Genomic DNA, 13,403 nt, shown 5'->3' with positions numbered 1-13,403 from the left:
AAAAATTGGTGCAAAATCTGAACCTTCTGAATTTATTGACTGCTGAAAGACCAAGAAAACAACTCTATTGGAACAAGGATCCTCTGCATGTAAGTCTGCCAGAACGTGACATTACTAAGTAGAAATTTAGTGCCTTCACTAAAAGACGAGCTGTAATTGAATAAAGATCGATTAGTAAGTAAATGCTGACAATATCGATAGAACTTTACATTTGAACTTGACAATTATTTCCCTGGTGTCTGGTAATTATGAAATCTGTGTAAAACTGCTAATATCACTTGATATATTTAAGAACAGTTTCTGAGCATTGTGGAAATCTTTCAGCAGCCCTGACCCAATGGAGGCCTTTTTTCTTTTTCTTTTTTTTTTTTTTATTTTATTGTGAAAATCTGTTAGTGTACCTTGCAACGCATTAGGTAGGAATACGAATGGTTAAATACACCAGAGGCGTACTTCAGCATGGGCTGTTTCTATTACTGGACTTTTTTTTTCTGAACCAGCATGTCTTTTCTTATCTCTTGATTTGACCCTTGAGAGCTGGAGTTCTCATGAAGCACTGACATCATTTTAAAGACTGATGCTTTCATCAGAGATCTATTTGTCTATTTTTATTTATTTATTTATTTATTTATTTATTTTAACAGGAGTACATACTAAAGAGTATGACAGAACATGGAAAAGATGATCTCCAAGCTACAAAAGCAAATGAGCTGTAGCCAGATGTCTGAAGTAGACTTTGGCTCTAAGAATTATTGAACATACCAAAAAGAACTTAAGCTTCTAAAACACCGAAGTCCATAACTGTTAAAGTCTCTTCTTCTTGTCTTGGGCTGAGGAATATGTTTCCCATCTCACTCAGCTGGCTGCCTAAACTCATGGTGTCTTTCCATTTGATTTGAAATTGGTATGACATCTATTTTTTTTGAATAGACTGAATGCTTCATCTCTACAGATATGTACTCTTGATTGCCTATGGCTCACTTGGATCAAAAGGTTATAAAGGGCAGTGAAGATACGCTATCAGAAAATATTATTTTGTAAGACCAGTCTCTTGAGAATAATATTTTTTATGCAAGCTATCAACATCTTTTCTATAATAGGCTAGAAATACAACCAGACAATTTGAGATATATGTTCTTTTGTTCACTGCCATGATATTAAGTTACTGTAGTTAAAATATTTAAATTGGAAGAAACAAAACAGAAATTATTGGGAATCTTGTAATGCTTCCATTTGCTTGGGAAGACTTTATATTTATGTTAGAAATATCACTTCTCCCTATTTTCCTGTTCTATTCCAATTCAAGATTTTCTCAAAGTTGAAGGCCCTAGCTAGGCTGCATACATTTTCCCAGATGAATGACAGGAAGCAGAGCACAGTGAATAATGCTCTTCCATTTCATTGTCAGTATGTCTGTTTGTGTCAGAATGATTTGAAAATGAAATAGAATTTCAAAAGATGAAAATTTTCACCTTTATCAAGAGGCACCAAATGTAAAACTTCTCTAATTAGTTCTTTCCATGTTCAGAAAACATTCTCCTTTAAAAAAATAAAATAAAAAGTAATTTCTTGTTATTGTTTTTAATTTAGACATCTAGTTTTGTAATTGAACAAAGAAAAGAGACTACAATTGTGGCTAGATAAAAGCTAAAATGCTGTACCAGGAAATGGCCTCTCTCAGGTTGGCTAATTTTCATACTCTTTTCCCAGAACACTGATTACTGGACATTACTTGAGACAGCTTTTTGAGTTATATACCCTTTTCATCTGACTAGCTTAGCAGTTCTTGTATTCCTATTTATTTTCTCTGGAGAATATGACATTTTGCACATACTCAGAATGCAATGTAGCCTTCAGACTATTTGCTGGAGGAAATTATATTTATCGGAAATATATTTAAGCCAATGTTAAAAGTGTTTTAAGCTGGTTATACTTTGCACATATAGCTCTTGCTAACAGATCAGAGAGAAGTTAACAGAGAGAAGGCAGTTTGTAAACCTCACCCTCATACAAGTAACTTGCATGAACGATTACTGAGTTTTCAGTCTCGCTACATTAGAGAATTACTTAAAATGCATTATTTTGTAATCAGAAGATAAGGACATAGGATAAATATATTATAAGTATACCCTCAATGTGAGATTTGTCATATGCCAATATATGGAAATACTCTACTTATATAGTCTTACTGCTGTTCAGATTTATTTCCATACGGCATTTAACCACAATGAACACAGTTTGTTTGATGTAGTTGAGGTAATAAGGATCACATTTTAATTGCAGTTGAGTATTTCTGTGAATCTCTAAACATATGGCTTTGTGGTTGTTTTGGAAATTTTCAAGAAATGTGGAGGTGTGTGTTTGAAGTTGGAAACTGACCCATAACAGTGTATAGTACAGTAAAAGGATTCAATTTCTTTCCATAATGGTGCATACAGATGAACAGAGTTTTATCTTTTTTTTTGTTAACTGATTACAAAATGTATTTCAGAATAATGATCTCAGCCGGATATGTTAACCTCTTCTTCTTTTACATACTTTTAAATGTTTGTTGCAAAGTTATTTTTGAAACATGAAGTGACACACATATTTTAGTTTTCTGGGGGTTGGAATGGGGGGTGGGGCAGGTTAGGGGGGACACTAAACAAAGCCTCCAGCCCACTGCAACAACTGTAGTTTTTCTCTTCTAAATACTCCTCAGCCAGTTTGATCTTCAACTACTTTGAAAAAGACATTTTGTGGTGGGATGGAGGTCAAAAGAAGAATGGAGGTGAACAGAGGGAAATTGAGAGGATATTTATGGCTAAGCCTAGGGAGCAGTGCCTACAAAGCATAAAGGATCAATGGGAAATCAATTTCTGATTGTAAGATATCTATGCAAAGATTAGTTCTCATCTTTCCTTTACTCCTGGCAGCACAAACTCAAGAGCTTTGCTGCTAATGGCTTCTCCAGCATTTAACTTAAGTGACTGTCCCTAGGCTCACTCCTTCTTCAAGCTGACATCCTCTCAACCTGCTTAATACCAGCCATGCTGTGTTCACAAGGAGACACTCTTGGGGCCTTGTAGGCTGCTATGCAAACTCTGTTCCTACTCCTGCTGTTCTCAGGGCCGCAGTGCTTCCCTCTGTGTTTCTATATTTCCCTCCATGCAATGCAGCAGAAAAAGCTTTTGACTAATTCCATATAGTTATTCCATATAGTTAGTAAATTAACATACAGAAATATAAATAAATTAGACAAATTCACAGTAAAAGGACTTCTCTTTCCATTAAATGGAGTATAGTATTTTAACCAGTGGCCTTAATGGGTAGTTTCTAGAGAACTGATGATATTCAATTGGTAAAAGGACAGTTTTACCTACATGCACAGAAGAGAACAAGTATTTAATAATAGGCAATCACCAGTCAGGTGCTTTAAATTAGCAGTTAGTCTAGTCTCAGAGAAGATCCTCTTACAGTAACAAAAGAGTTGTTCTCTGCTTTGTCCTAAATACAGCTAAGTCCTCCTTATGTTGCTGCACTGTGCCAGCTCTTCGTTTGTCCCAGTATTGTTAAAAAGGGACTTTTTTACTTCACGAATCTTTATCTTTCCAGAGTAATAATTCATTTAAATCAGTTCATATTTTTTTGTGCTCCTGCTAATTCAGAAACAGTGTATTTGATTTTTCTTGAGACCTCTTGTCATAGAATCATAGAATGGTTTGGGTTGGAAGGGACCTTAAAGATCATCAAGTTCCAACCCCCCTGCCATGGGCAGGGACACCTTCCGCTAGTCCAGGTTGCTCACAGCCCCATCCAACCTGACCTTGAACACTTCCAGGGATCAACAACCTCTCTGGGCAACTTTACATGAATTATTACTCTGTGAAGTATATAAAGAAGAATGTGTCACTTACTGAACAGATTGTTCCTCCTCACATTATCCACCAATATTTATGCTAACGTGATCTTCTAATAGCATTTCTTTGATGCCCAGTTCTAGTGCTTCAACAGCCTCAGAGTAAATATGTATATATTTTTAATTTCTAATAGAAATCTATCCACTTTAATCTAAATCCGTCTTTATAACCTGTTATATCCCTAATACTCTCTTTAAATCTAGATCTACCCTCTTCAGTTCTGCTCTTGCAGAGTTTAGTACTACCTGCTCATTTGGACCTTCTTGCCGTTTCTTGACCTTTAAAATTCAAATAGCTTTCCTCTAAGCTTTTTCCTTTTAGGTTTATCCCTGCACCTTAGGAATGCCATGAATTTCAGTTCTAAACTCATTTAGTACACTGATTATAGCTGTTGTCTCAAATTTCTTTTTGCCAAGTTGATCTGGACTACTTCCAAAACCAGTTCCTGTCTTTTTCATGCATGGAGGTCACTGTCTGATATGCCTCTAACACTGTCTTCCAACCCATGCTTCCTCTTTCCCCTTGTTCTCCCTGCTGATTTTCAAAATTCTTGCTCAATCTTTCCGTAAGCTGGATGCCCTTCAGATATTTTAAACTCATTTATCTTTTGGCTCTTGACTGCCCCTAAATTTCTCTTTATTACTCATTTCTATGGGCTACTGTCTTCGTTAAGCACTATATTCTCTACACATCCTACACATTGTCAGCTTGTTTATCTTTTATTTTTTATTTTTTTGGGGGGGTGAGAAGCAGAGGTGGAGTTAGGGAGAGGTGCTGTGGGGAGGAAAAGACCTCAGATAATAATGATGTTAAGAAAAGACATTCCTTTTTCATCCCAGTGATTTGCAGTTCAGATTTTAGGTTTCTTGTGTCTCATCCATTGTTCAAGATTGCATGGATTTAATCCAATGAATTTAATTTCTAAAACTGTGATCCTCTTTTTAACAGTTTCCTGTTCTTATTGACATCAACACTGTCACTGTACAACACAAAGACCTTTTGGACTACCATCTCTTAAACATGATCCGTGCTCATAACTTTTGCAAGCTGAACTGTCTTAATTGAAAAATGTGGAAAACTCTGTACGCTTCACAAAACTACATAGTCTAGACCTTCATAAAATAAGACAAACAAAATAGCCCAAAATCATTTTGCCAGAGTAATACATTTTATTCAGGAAGTGACTACGACTTGTTTTCAAGAAAAGTTCTGTTGTGTCTTGTCTGGGACTGCTTGCCAGAATAGTTCTAGTGTTATGCAATTACTAACAAATTCAATACTGTCATGCATGTTGTGATAGTATTTCTGAATCTGGTAATTTTCTTTATTTTGACCCAATAATAATAATAAAAATCTTATTCAGGTTATCATCTCCCATGTAGATATCTCCTACTGAACCTTGCAAAATTATAATTTTCAGTGGTGGTCTTTTTTTTTTTAAAAAAATTTTGTTTGTTGAATTTTGCCTCTGTTAAATCAAATTCAATAACACCATAAAAAAGTATTTATTTCATAGACCTGTGTCATGGACAGCTGAGACTGATAACACAGTCAGTTAAACTACAGCTGGCAACCTGAGACAACATTGCTGCTCCTCCATTTTCCCATGCTTTGTGTGATCTCTGTATCTCTTTTGTTTTCTTTGCCCACTGCCATGTATAATGTTAGTCTGAGATAAAATACAAACTCAACATCACACCAAGACAAAATGAAAGCACATGCCAACACAGAAGACTCGTAAAATAATATTAATTGGACAAACACTGTGGAGATCACACTGGCTTTACAGGCCCATTGACAAACCTCAAGTTCAAATGTCACTGAATCTGTGGTCATAGTCATAGGGTAATGGGCATCAAAGAAATGCTATTACAAGATCGCCTTAGTGTAAATATTGGTGGGTAACGTAAGGAGGAACAATCTGTTCAGTAATTCTTCTTTCAGAGAGAAATCTCCCTGAAGAGTTAGTCTTAAAAGATGCTGGAAGATAGGCTTCACAATCTGATATTTGAGTTTTCTTTCTTCTAAATTTATTCTATATTTGAACTAACACTAAACTGAAATAAAAATCAAGTTTGAAATTATTTACTGCATGTTCAAAACCAAAGCTCATATAAAGCTGCTCTTGTTGGTTTTTATTATTATTATTTTTAACAGGAATAATTCAACAAAAACACTTTCACTGAAAAACAGATAGAAAAAAACACACCCTTGTTACCGTTTTTGATTGTGAAAATGTGTGCATCAAATAAGAAAGTTTCAGTGAAAAACTTACAGTAAAAATATAATTTGTGCAGTTCTGGGCACCACAGTACAAGAAGGACATTAAACTGTTGGAGAGTGTCTAGAGGAGGACGATGAAGATGGTGAAGGGGAAGACATATGAGGAGCGGCTGAGGGCACTGGGCCTGTTCAGCCTGGAGAAGAGGAGGCTGAGGGGGGACCTCATCGCGGTCTACAACTTCCTCGCGAGAGGGAGTGGAGAGGCAGATGACCTATTCACTGTAAACATCAGCAATAGGACCCGCGGGAATGGTGTTAAGCTGAGGCAGGGGAAGTTCAGGCTGGACATCAGGAAGAGGTTCTTCACCGAGAGGGTGGTCGCACACTGGAACAGGCTCCCCAGGGAAGTAGTCACTGCACCAAGCCTGTCTGAATTTAAGAAGTGATTGGACTGTGCACTTAGTCACATGGTCTAAACTTTGGGCAGACCTGTGGGGTGCCAGGGGTTGGACTTGATGATCCTTATGGGTCCCTTCCAACTTGGGATATTCTATGATTCTATGATTCTATGAATTTCCAGCTATGCCTTTCTACTGCCTTATTTACAACATAAAAGCCAGGATCACAGAACCTTTTTCAAACTTGGGAAATATCAAACTCCAGATAATACTTTTTTATGCCTGTAAATTCTAGGTACAGAGCAAAGAGGACTACTCCACAAGAGCTCTGCTCTATGAACTATTTATTTATATTATATTATAGGATTATTTCTGAGGTAAAGGACCCCAACCCATAATGCTTTGAACTTGGACCCAAAGGATATGACTATACCAATGAATTAACAGGCACTGCCTTGTGATTACTCATTCTGTTTAATATCATGCCATGCTCCTCAGCTCAGTTTCTGCTACAAGTCAACTTATAATGTTTGAACACTGCCTGTGAATGGCATGATCTATGGATATTTTCCAAGAGGTCATATAGACTTACTCATAAGACAGCTTAGCTATGAAGACATACTCTGTTCCGTGACATTCACACTTAGGGACAGGTAATAGACCTTTGACATTTTATTAAGTAATACAGTCACAACCAAAGTTCTGGCTTTGATATTCTAATTTAATCTCTTAAGTGACTTTGCACAGATCAGCTCACTTGCCTGGTTATTTTCATGATTCCTTAAAACTGGTCAGTAATATTGGTATTGGTGAGATCTACTGATTTTAAACACATGAGAAATAAGGAGAGGATGGAGTCATTTTAACTCATGATTTACAAGAGCAGTAAAATTTTACTACATAGCACCAAAAGAAAATTTGTCTTCCCTACTTCTTTTCACTTTAAAATTATATTGAGGAAATTCCTCCTGAATTTCTATTCTTTATATTTTAATGAGAGGTTTTGTTTTGAAATTGGAAAAAGGAGTATTTGATAAATAATGGTGAAGGGAGGAGATCAACTTTTGGTTTCATTTATCCTTTTTTTTTTTTTTTTACTTTGAAAGTTTTCCATGGATAGAAGGAAAATTAGTAACAGGAAAAAAAAAAGTGAAAATGCTTCCACTATAAATTACATGCTAAAAAGTTTTACAGCTTCAACTGCCGGTGCTATTTGTGAGAAGGACCGTTCTTCCAAATAAATGGCAAAGTACTTTGCTTTTGGAGTGAGATCATCTCCTTAAGATCTGCACAGCAATTGGGAATTCAAAGGAGTCACAGATGTAGCATTTAGGTGATGTAAAAGTTCTCTTTAGAGAAACAACAGTTAGATACATGCACATAACGACCTTCCATTTTCTCTGTTCTGGAGAAGACATACAAAAGAAAACGCCTAATCTCTACTAACTCATGTGAATCCATCCATGGAAAAAATGCAAACCCATGCTAAGCCTCATCGGATGACTGAGACACCAGACTACAGAGGGAAGACTAACATCTTCTTAATCAGTGCAAGGAATTGCATGAAAAATGATGTGGTATGTACAAATATCCTTCACTGAAAAGGTTCATTAAAGTTGATATATACAAAGGCTGATGTATTCTATACTCATCCTTTAAATAAATACAAATAATTGCAATCCAATTTCATGATTGCCTGAATTTCATGCTGTTTAACTATTTATGTCACCAGAATAATGTAGGTGGGACATGAGAACGTCTTAAACTGAACATTTGAGAGCTCAGATATATTTTTAATCTTTCACTTTATTTTATTTTCCCAATGAAAGGAGGCTTTAGGAACATGTTCTGTAGTGCAAGTATTTCTGTCTCTTTCCAGCAACTTTTTACTGAAAAGTCTAACTGTCAATTGCCTGTTGTAATATCAATTGCAATGTCAACTGAATTTGACAGGGTAGAGATGTCAGAAACATTGTTTACAGATAAAAGTAAGAAGCACAATGGATAAAAGTGGTGTTGGAGGATGGCATGAGAGGGGCAAGAATTCAGGTTTTAAGGAAAAAAAAGAATCAATGTTTGATTTTATTTCGACTCTTGGAGTGGCAGATGGCAACCAGAATTCTACAACTTTCTAATTTTTGGTATCTGAGTTTTAAAGCTACATAAATGTATCTGTAGAAATGTAGTATCCTTGGTTTTACTTCTTCTTTTGTAATGTATATATTTTATTAATAAATTTTTAATTTACTAAACTTTATCATTTGCATTAAAGCATATTTTAGAGGTCAAAGCTTAGCTTTTAGTTTCAATAAACTTCTCTCTCTCTTTTTTTTTTTTTTAAAGAGATCTTATTTCTGAACTGTATTCATTTTTCTATTCCAAGTCTTTGTATAGGTACATTGCTGTAAGCACTGGGAGAGATAATGAATGAAACCTGGAGATGCACTACATAGAATTATATGAACTATAAAATTTTGAGACACTCCTGCCCCTTCCTTCTTAGGCTGATTTTTGGATTATTGATTCAATTCATGATCCCTGTTGTGGTTTAACCCAGCTGGCAGATAACCACCACACAGCCGTTCACTCACCCTCCCTACTCCCTCTCTGGGATGGGGAAGAGAATCAGAAAGAAATGAAAGCCTGTGGGTTGAGATAAAGACAGTTTATTAGGTCAGAAAAGAAAGGATAAAAATAATAATAATAATGATAATAGTACTAATAATAACGTGTACAAAACAAGTGATGCACAATGCAATTGCTCACCATCTGCTGACCGATGACCAGCCTATCCCTGAGAAGCCGCCCCCCCCGGCTAGCCACCCCTATATATTGTTTAGTATGACGTCAGATGGTATGGAATACCCATTTGGCCAGTTTGGATCAGCTGTCCCGGGTCTGTGCCCTCACAGCTCCTGCTGCACCCCCAGCCTGCCCGCTGGCAGGACAATGTGAGAAGCTGGAAAGTCCTTGGCTTAGTGCAAGCATTGCTCTGCAACAACTAAAACATCAGCATGGTATCAACATTATTCTCATCCCAAATCCCAAACATAGTACCCTACCAGCTACTAGGAGGAAAATTAACTCTATTCTAGCCAAAACCAGGAAAATCCCCTATTCTTTTATTTATTTATAAATTTATTTATTTATTTATCCATTTATTTATCCATTTATTTAGTTACTTATTTTTAAAGGTTGAAGAGTATTTGTGTAGTGATTTTATGAACTTACAGTACAAGGGAAATTGCAGCCTCTATATTCTCTGATGTCTTGAAATTAAAAATAGATACCTTTTTGAAAACCAAACATAAACTACTGCATTCACTTGGAGCAAATAGATAATATTAATGTCCTTTTAAAATGCAGGTGAATATAAAACGTGCAAACCATGAACCCTAAAGGGCAATGAATATATCTAGGCAGACCATGAAAAAATAACTAAGAAAAATAACTTTATTGCCAAGAGGCTTAAATTTATTATGCAAAACTATCAAGAATCTAGAAACTTAAGCAAAAAGCCAAGGATACATTTCATATCATATCAGCAAATAAAATGCAGATGGAGTTATACTTTGGATGTGTTAGGATATTCAGGGAGACTGTGCTTTAAAGCCCATTCAAATCAACAGAAAGAATAATACTAACTGCAATGGGTTTTACCTTGGACCAATTATGAGTATGTACAATGAGGACAGAAAGTGATCTAAATATATAACAATTTTATGTTTCTCTTTGACTAAAATTTTGTGTTCCAGGGTAAGTGACTGTACCCTGTGTAGTTTATAAAAGACTTTTTCAGTCCCTTAAGACACAATTTCTCTGGTTAATTCTATTTTACTTAGTTATTAATGTTCAAAATTTTCATAACATATCCAAAACTGTTCTGCTATGGTTTCAGGTAATACCTTCAAAAGTGCTACTCTTTGACTTATTACTGATTTTTAATACCTATAAAAACGGAAGTGCTTGAAAGAGTTGTAAATTAAATGTAAGTTGTATCAGTGCCCAAGTTTGTAAGTGAATACTTCCCTGTTATTAAAGTCCACTACAATTTTTAAAAAAATGAAATCATTGAATGAGGTTATAGTGTATCTGATATTATAACCTTTTTCTAAACATATGTTGTAGACAAATTTTATATTGTTTTGCTTCTATTTAAATGGAAAAAAAAATATCTGGAATCCTTGACAGTCAAAGTCAATTCTTGAAAATGCTCAGATGTATTTGCTAGCTAAAATCTTTCTGTTAAACTGTAATGACCTAGCAGCCAATGATAAAATTTGAGAAAAATCAACAAGTCTTGGCTTTTTGTCTTCTAAATGTCTGCAGGATATTGTTTTAAAAATTATCTTGACTGAGGTAGTAAATATTTTAATGTTTCCAACATCCATACTGAGGGGATCCATCCAGAACATTCTCCATTTCTTCTTGCTTGAGAATGAAATTCTAAAGGCACAGGTACAGATTGTCAGTGTTTCAACCTATACAAGGAAGTTAAAGGACTTGTGCAAATATCCTAAGAACAGTATCTGATATGTTTCAGATGCCTTGTTACTTGGAAAGCTAGCTATAGTACAATCTGCACCCTAAGGTGGACCAAAAATGTTTTGGTCTTGGCAAAAGAGATTCATTGTTTGTTTTCTTGACTCTTGTATTCCTAATCAGCACTTTATACCCCCAAATCTAATACTGCCTTTCACCAAGGGCTTAATTATTACTGTACCTTTGCCCTCTTCTGTCTTCAAGCTCTTTTCTGTTTTCTTTCAGGCTTAATGTATACATGAACATAAACACACACAAATACACCTGCAGGTTAGTTTGTTCCTGATAATTGTGCATTTATATTGGTCTCCCAACTCTCTCCGGGGGGGGGGGGGGGGGGGGTTGTGCTGCAGGGGCGGTCTCTGTGAGAAGAGTCTGGAAGCAGCCCCCTAGTAGGTAAAGGCCAGTTTCAGCTGAATCCAAAGGGACTCACCCTGGCCAGAACTGACCCAATAAGCAATGTTCCTTGCACCTCTGTGAGAGAAGATTTAAGAAATGGAAAACAAAAACAAACAAAAACTGCTGTGTGACAACATGACAACATCTGGGAGAGAGGAGTGAGAACCAGCCCTGCAGACCTCGAGGTCAGTGCAGCAGTTCCCCTGCGGCCTGTGGAGAGGCCCCTGGTGGAGCAGGCTGTCCCCCTGCAGCCCATGGGTCCCACACGGAGCAGATCTCCACGCTGCAGCCCGTGGAGGAGCCCCCGGTGGAGCAGGTGGATGTGGCCTGGAGGAGGCTGCGGCCCATGGAGAGCCCCCGCAGGAGCAGGCCCCGGGCCGGAGCTGCAGCCCATGGAGAGGAGCCCACGCAGGAGCAGGGGGTCTGGGGGGAGCTGCCGCCTGTGGGGGACCCGTGCTGGAGCAGTTTGCTCCTGGGGGATGGACCCCGTGGTACGGAGCCGTGTGGGAGCAGTTCTTGAAGAGCTGCTGCCTGTGGGCAGCCCCCGCAGGCTCAGTTCGGGCAGGATGGCATCCCGTGGGAGAGACCCCACAAGAGGATGGATCAGTTGAGGGTATGTTTAGTTTTTCTTTTCTCACTTTTTTTGTTTCTCACTGCTCTAGCTTGTTATTAATGGGTAATAAGTTACACTAATCTTCCTACGCTGAGTGTGTTTTGCCTGTGATGATAACTGTTGAGTGATGTCCCTGTCCCTATCTCAACCCTTGAAACCTTTCCATTATGTTTTCTCTCCCTTTCCCTTTGAGGAAGGGGTGTGAGAGAGCAGTTGTGATGGAGCTCAGCTGCCCGCTTGAGTAAAACCACCACAGGTCCTCATGGCTGCAGAGAACAAAAGGAGATCAAAACTCAGGTTGACTCCACAGGCTCTGAAAGCAACAAGTAAGGAGAAAGGAAATTTGATTTTAAATTTCCTAACTTAAAAGTCAGTTTAATGTGTTCAATTACCTAACTGCCTCATGAGTTTCACATTTATTGGATCTGGCAATATCAAAATATGATTAGTTGTAGCAAGAGGTGTAAATTTAGGACTATATACTGTCTGTATTGCAGAGACCACAACACCCACTGACATCAGCAGAAAGTTGGCACAGAAATCACAGACAGGATTTTATTTAATTATCTGAATATTTTCTTGTCACATCTGTCACTGAAAAAATCTGCTCCTCCACTGCCCACTGCTCTTTTTATTATATGCTTCTCTCTTTTTTTTTCCCCCCACCCTCTTCTCATAACTTCCTCTGCTTTTTTTACCACGCTTTGAATCCTTCATTTCCAAGCCAAAGTGGTTTAAATTCTGTCATTTGCCTACATTCCATGACCAGTGTCTGAACAATAAATAGCAGCAACTGAGCTTCAAAGCTGATATTCCAACCAGCTAAACAGAATCAGTGGAGTTCACTTCCCTGATTAGTTGCTTCAGGATGCACGCACACTCAGGCAAATATTAATGCATTCATTGCTATTTAAAATACGAATCCTCATATTCTTGAGAATATGATTAAGGCTTTCAAATAGATGAACGTGTTAGTTATCTAGTTTGTCACAGGCATGTTTTGGAAATGTTTCAGTCTTTTCCTAAACCAGAGAAGGAACGTTTTCAGGCTTGCCACATACAATTCACTACTGTTCCATGACTTTGTGCAATCCAAGCCACTCCATATCCTGGTGGTGGTCAAGACAAGATGCTCAAAAGGCTGAGGTACTTAATGAGAAGTGGTCAACAATAAGCCGTCAGTGGGAACAGTTAGGTTGAGTAGCTTGGAGGTGGGATCACAGCCTAGGATAAAAGAAGGAGAGATTAGGAGAGATTATAGACTGCTGGGACAAATGAGACAATCTGTAAGTGTGAGGGACCATCATCAGCACAGAACACCGGAAACAA

At 37.4% G+C, this 13,403-nt stretch overlaps 1 long non-coding RNA gene across 3 annotated transcripts in view; it reads left to right on the top strand.

The window, feature by feature from the left end:
* The first annotated feature begins 11,402 nt into the window (after positions 1-11,402).
* Positions 11,403-13,403, top strand: part of LOC106035342 (uncharacterized) — a 40,599-nt gene continuing 38,598 nt past the window's right edge. The window contains exon 1 of one of the 3 annotated variants that reach the window (XR_010830454.1): positions 11,403-11,646. This is a non-coding gene — a long non-coding RNA (uncharacterized lncRNA). Of the gene's footprint in view, positions 11,647-11,938; positions 12,075-12,106; positions 12,401-13,403 lie in introns of those variants that run through there. The other 2 variants (XR_001206712.3, XR_001206713.3) reach the window with 2 other exon arrangements.

The sequence above is a fragment of the Anser cygnoides genome, chromosome 3 (genome assembly GCF_040182565.1).
Source record: "Anser cygnoides isolate HZ-2024a breed goose chromosome 3, Taihu_goose_T2T_genome, whole genome shotgun sequence".
NCBI classification, from domain to species: domain Eukaryota; kingdom Metazoa; phylum Chordata; class Aves; order Anseriformes; family Anatidae; genus Anser; species Anser cygnoides.
Note: the sequence above shows the minus strand (reverse complement) of the source record. Positions and strands in the feature narration are given on the sequence as shown.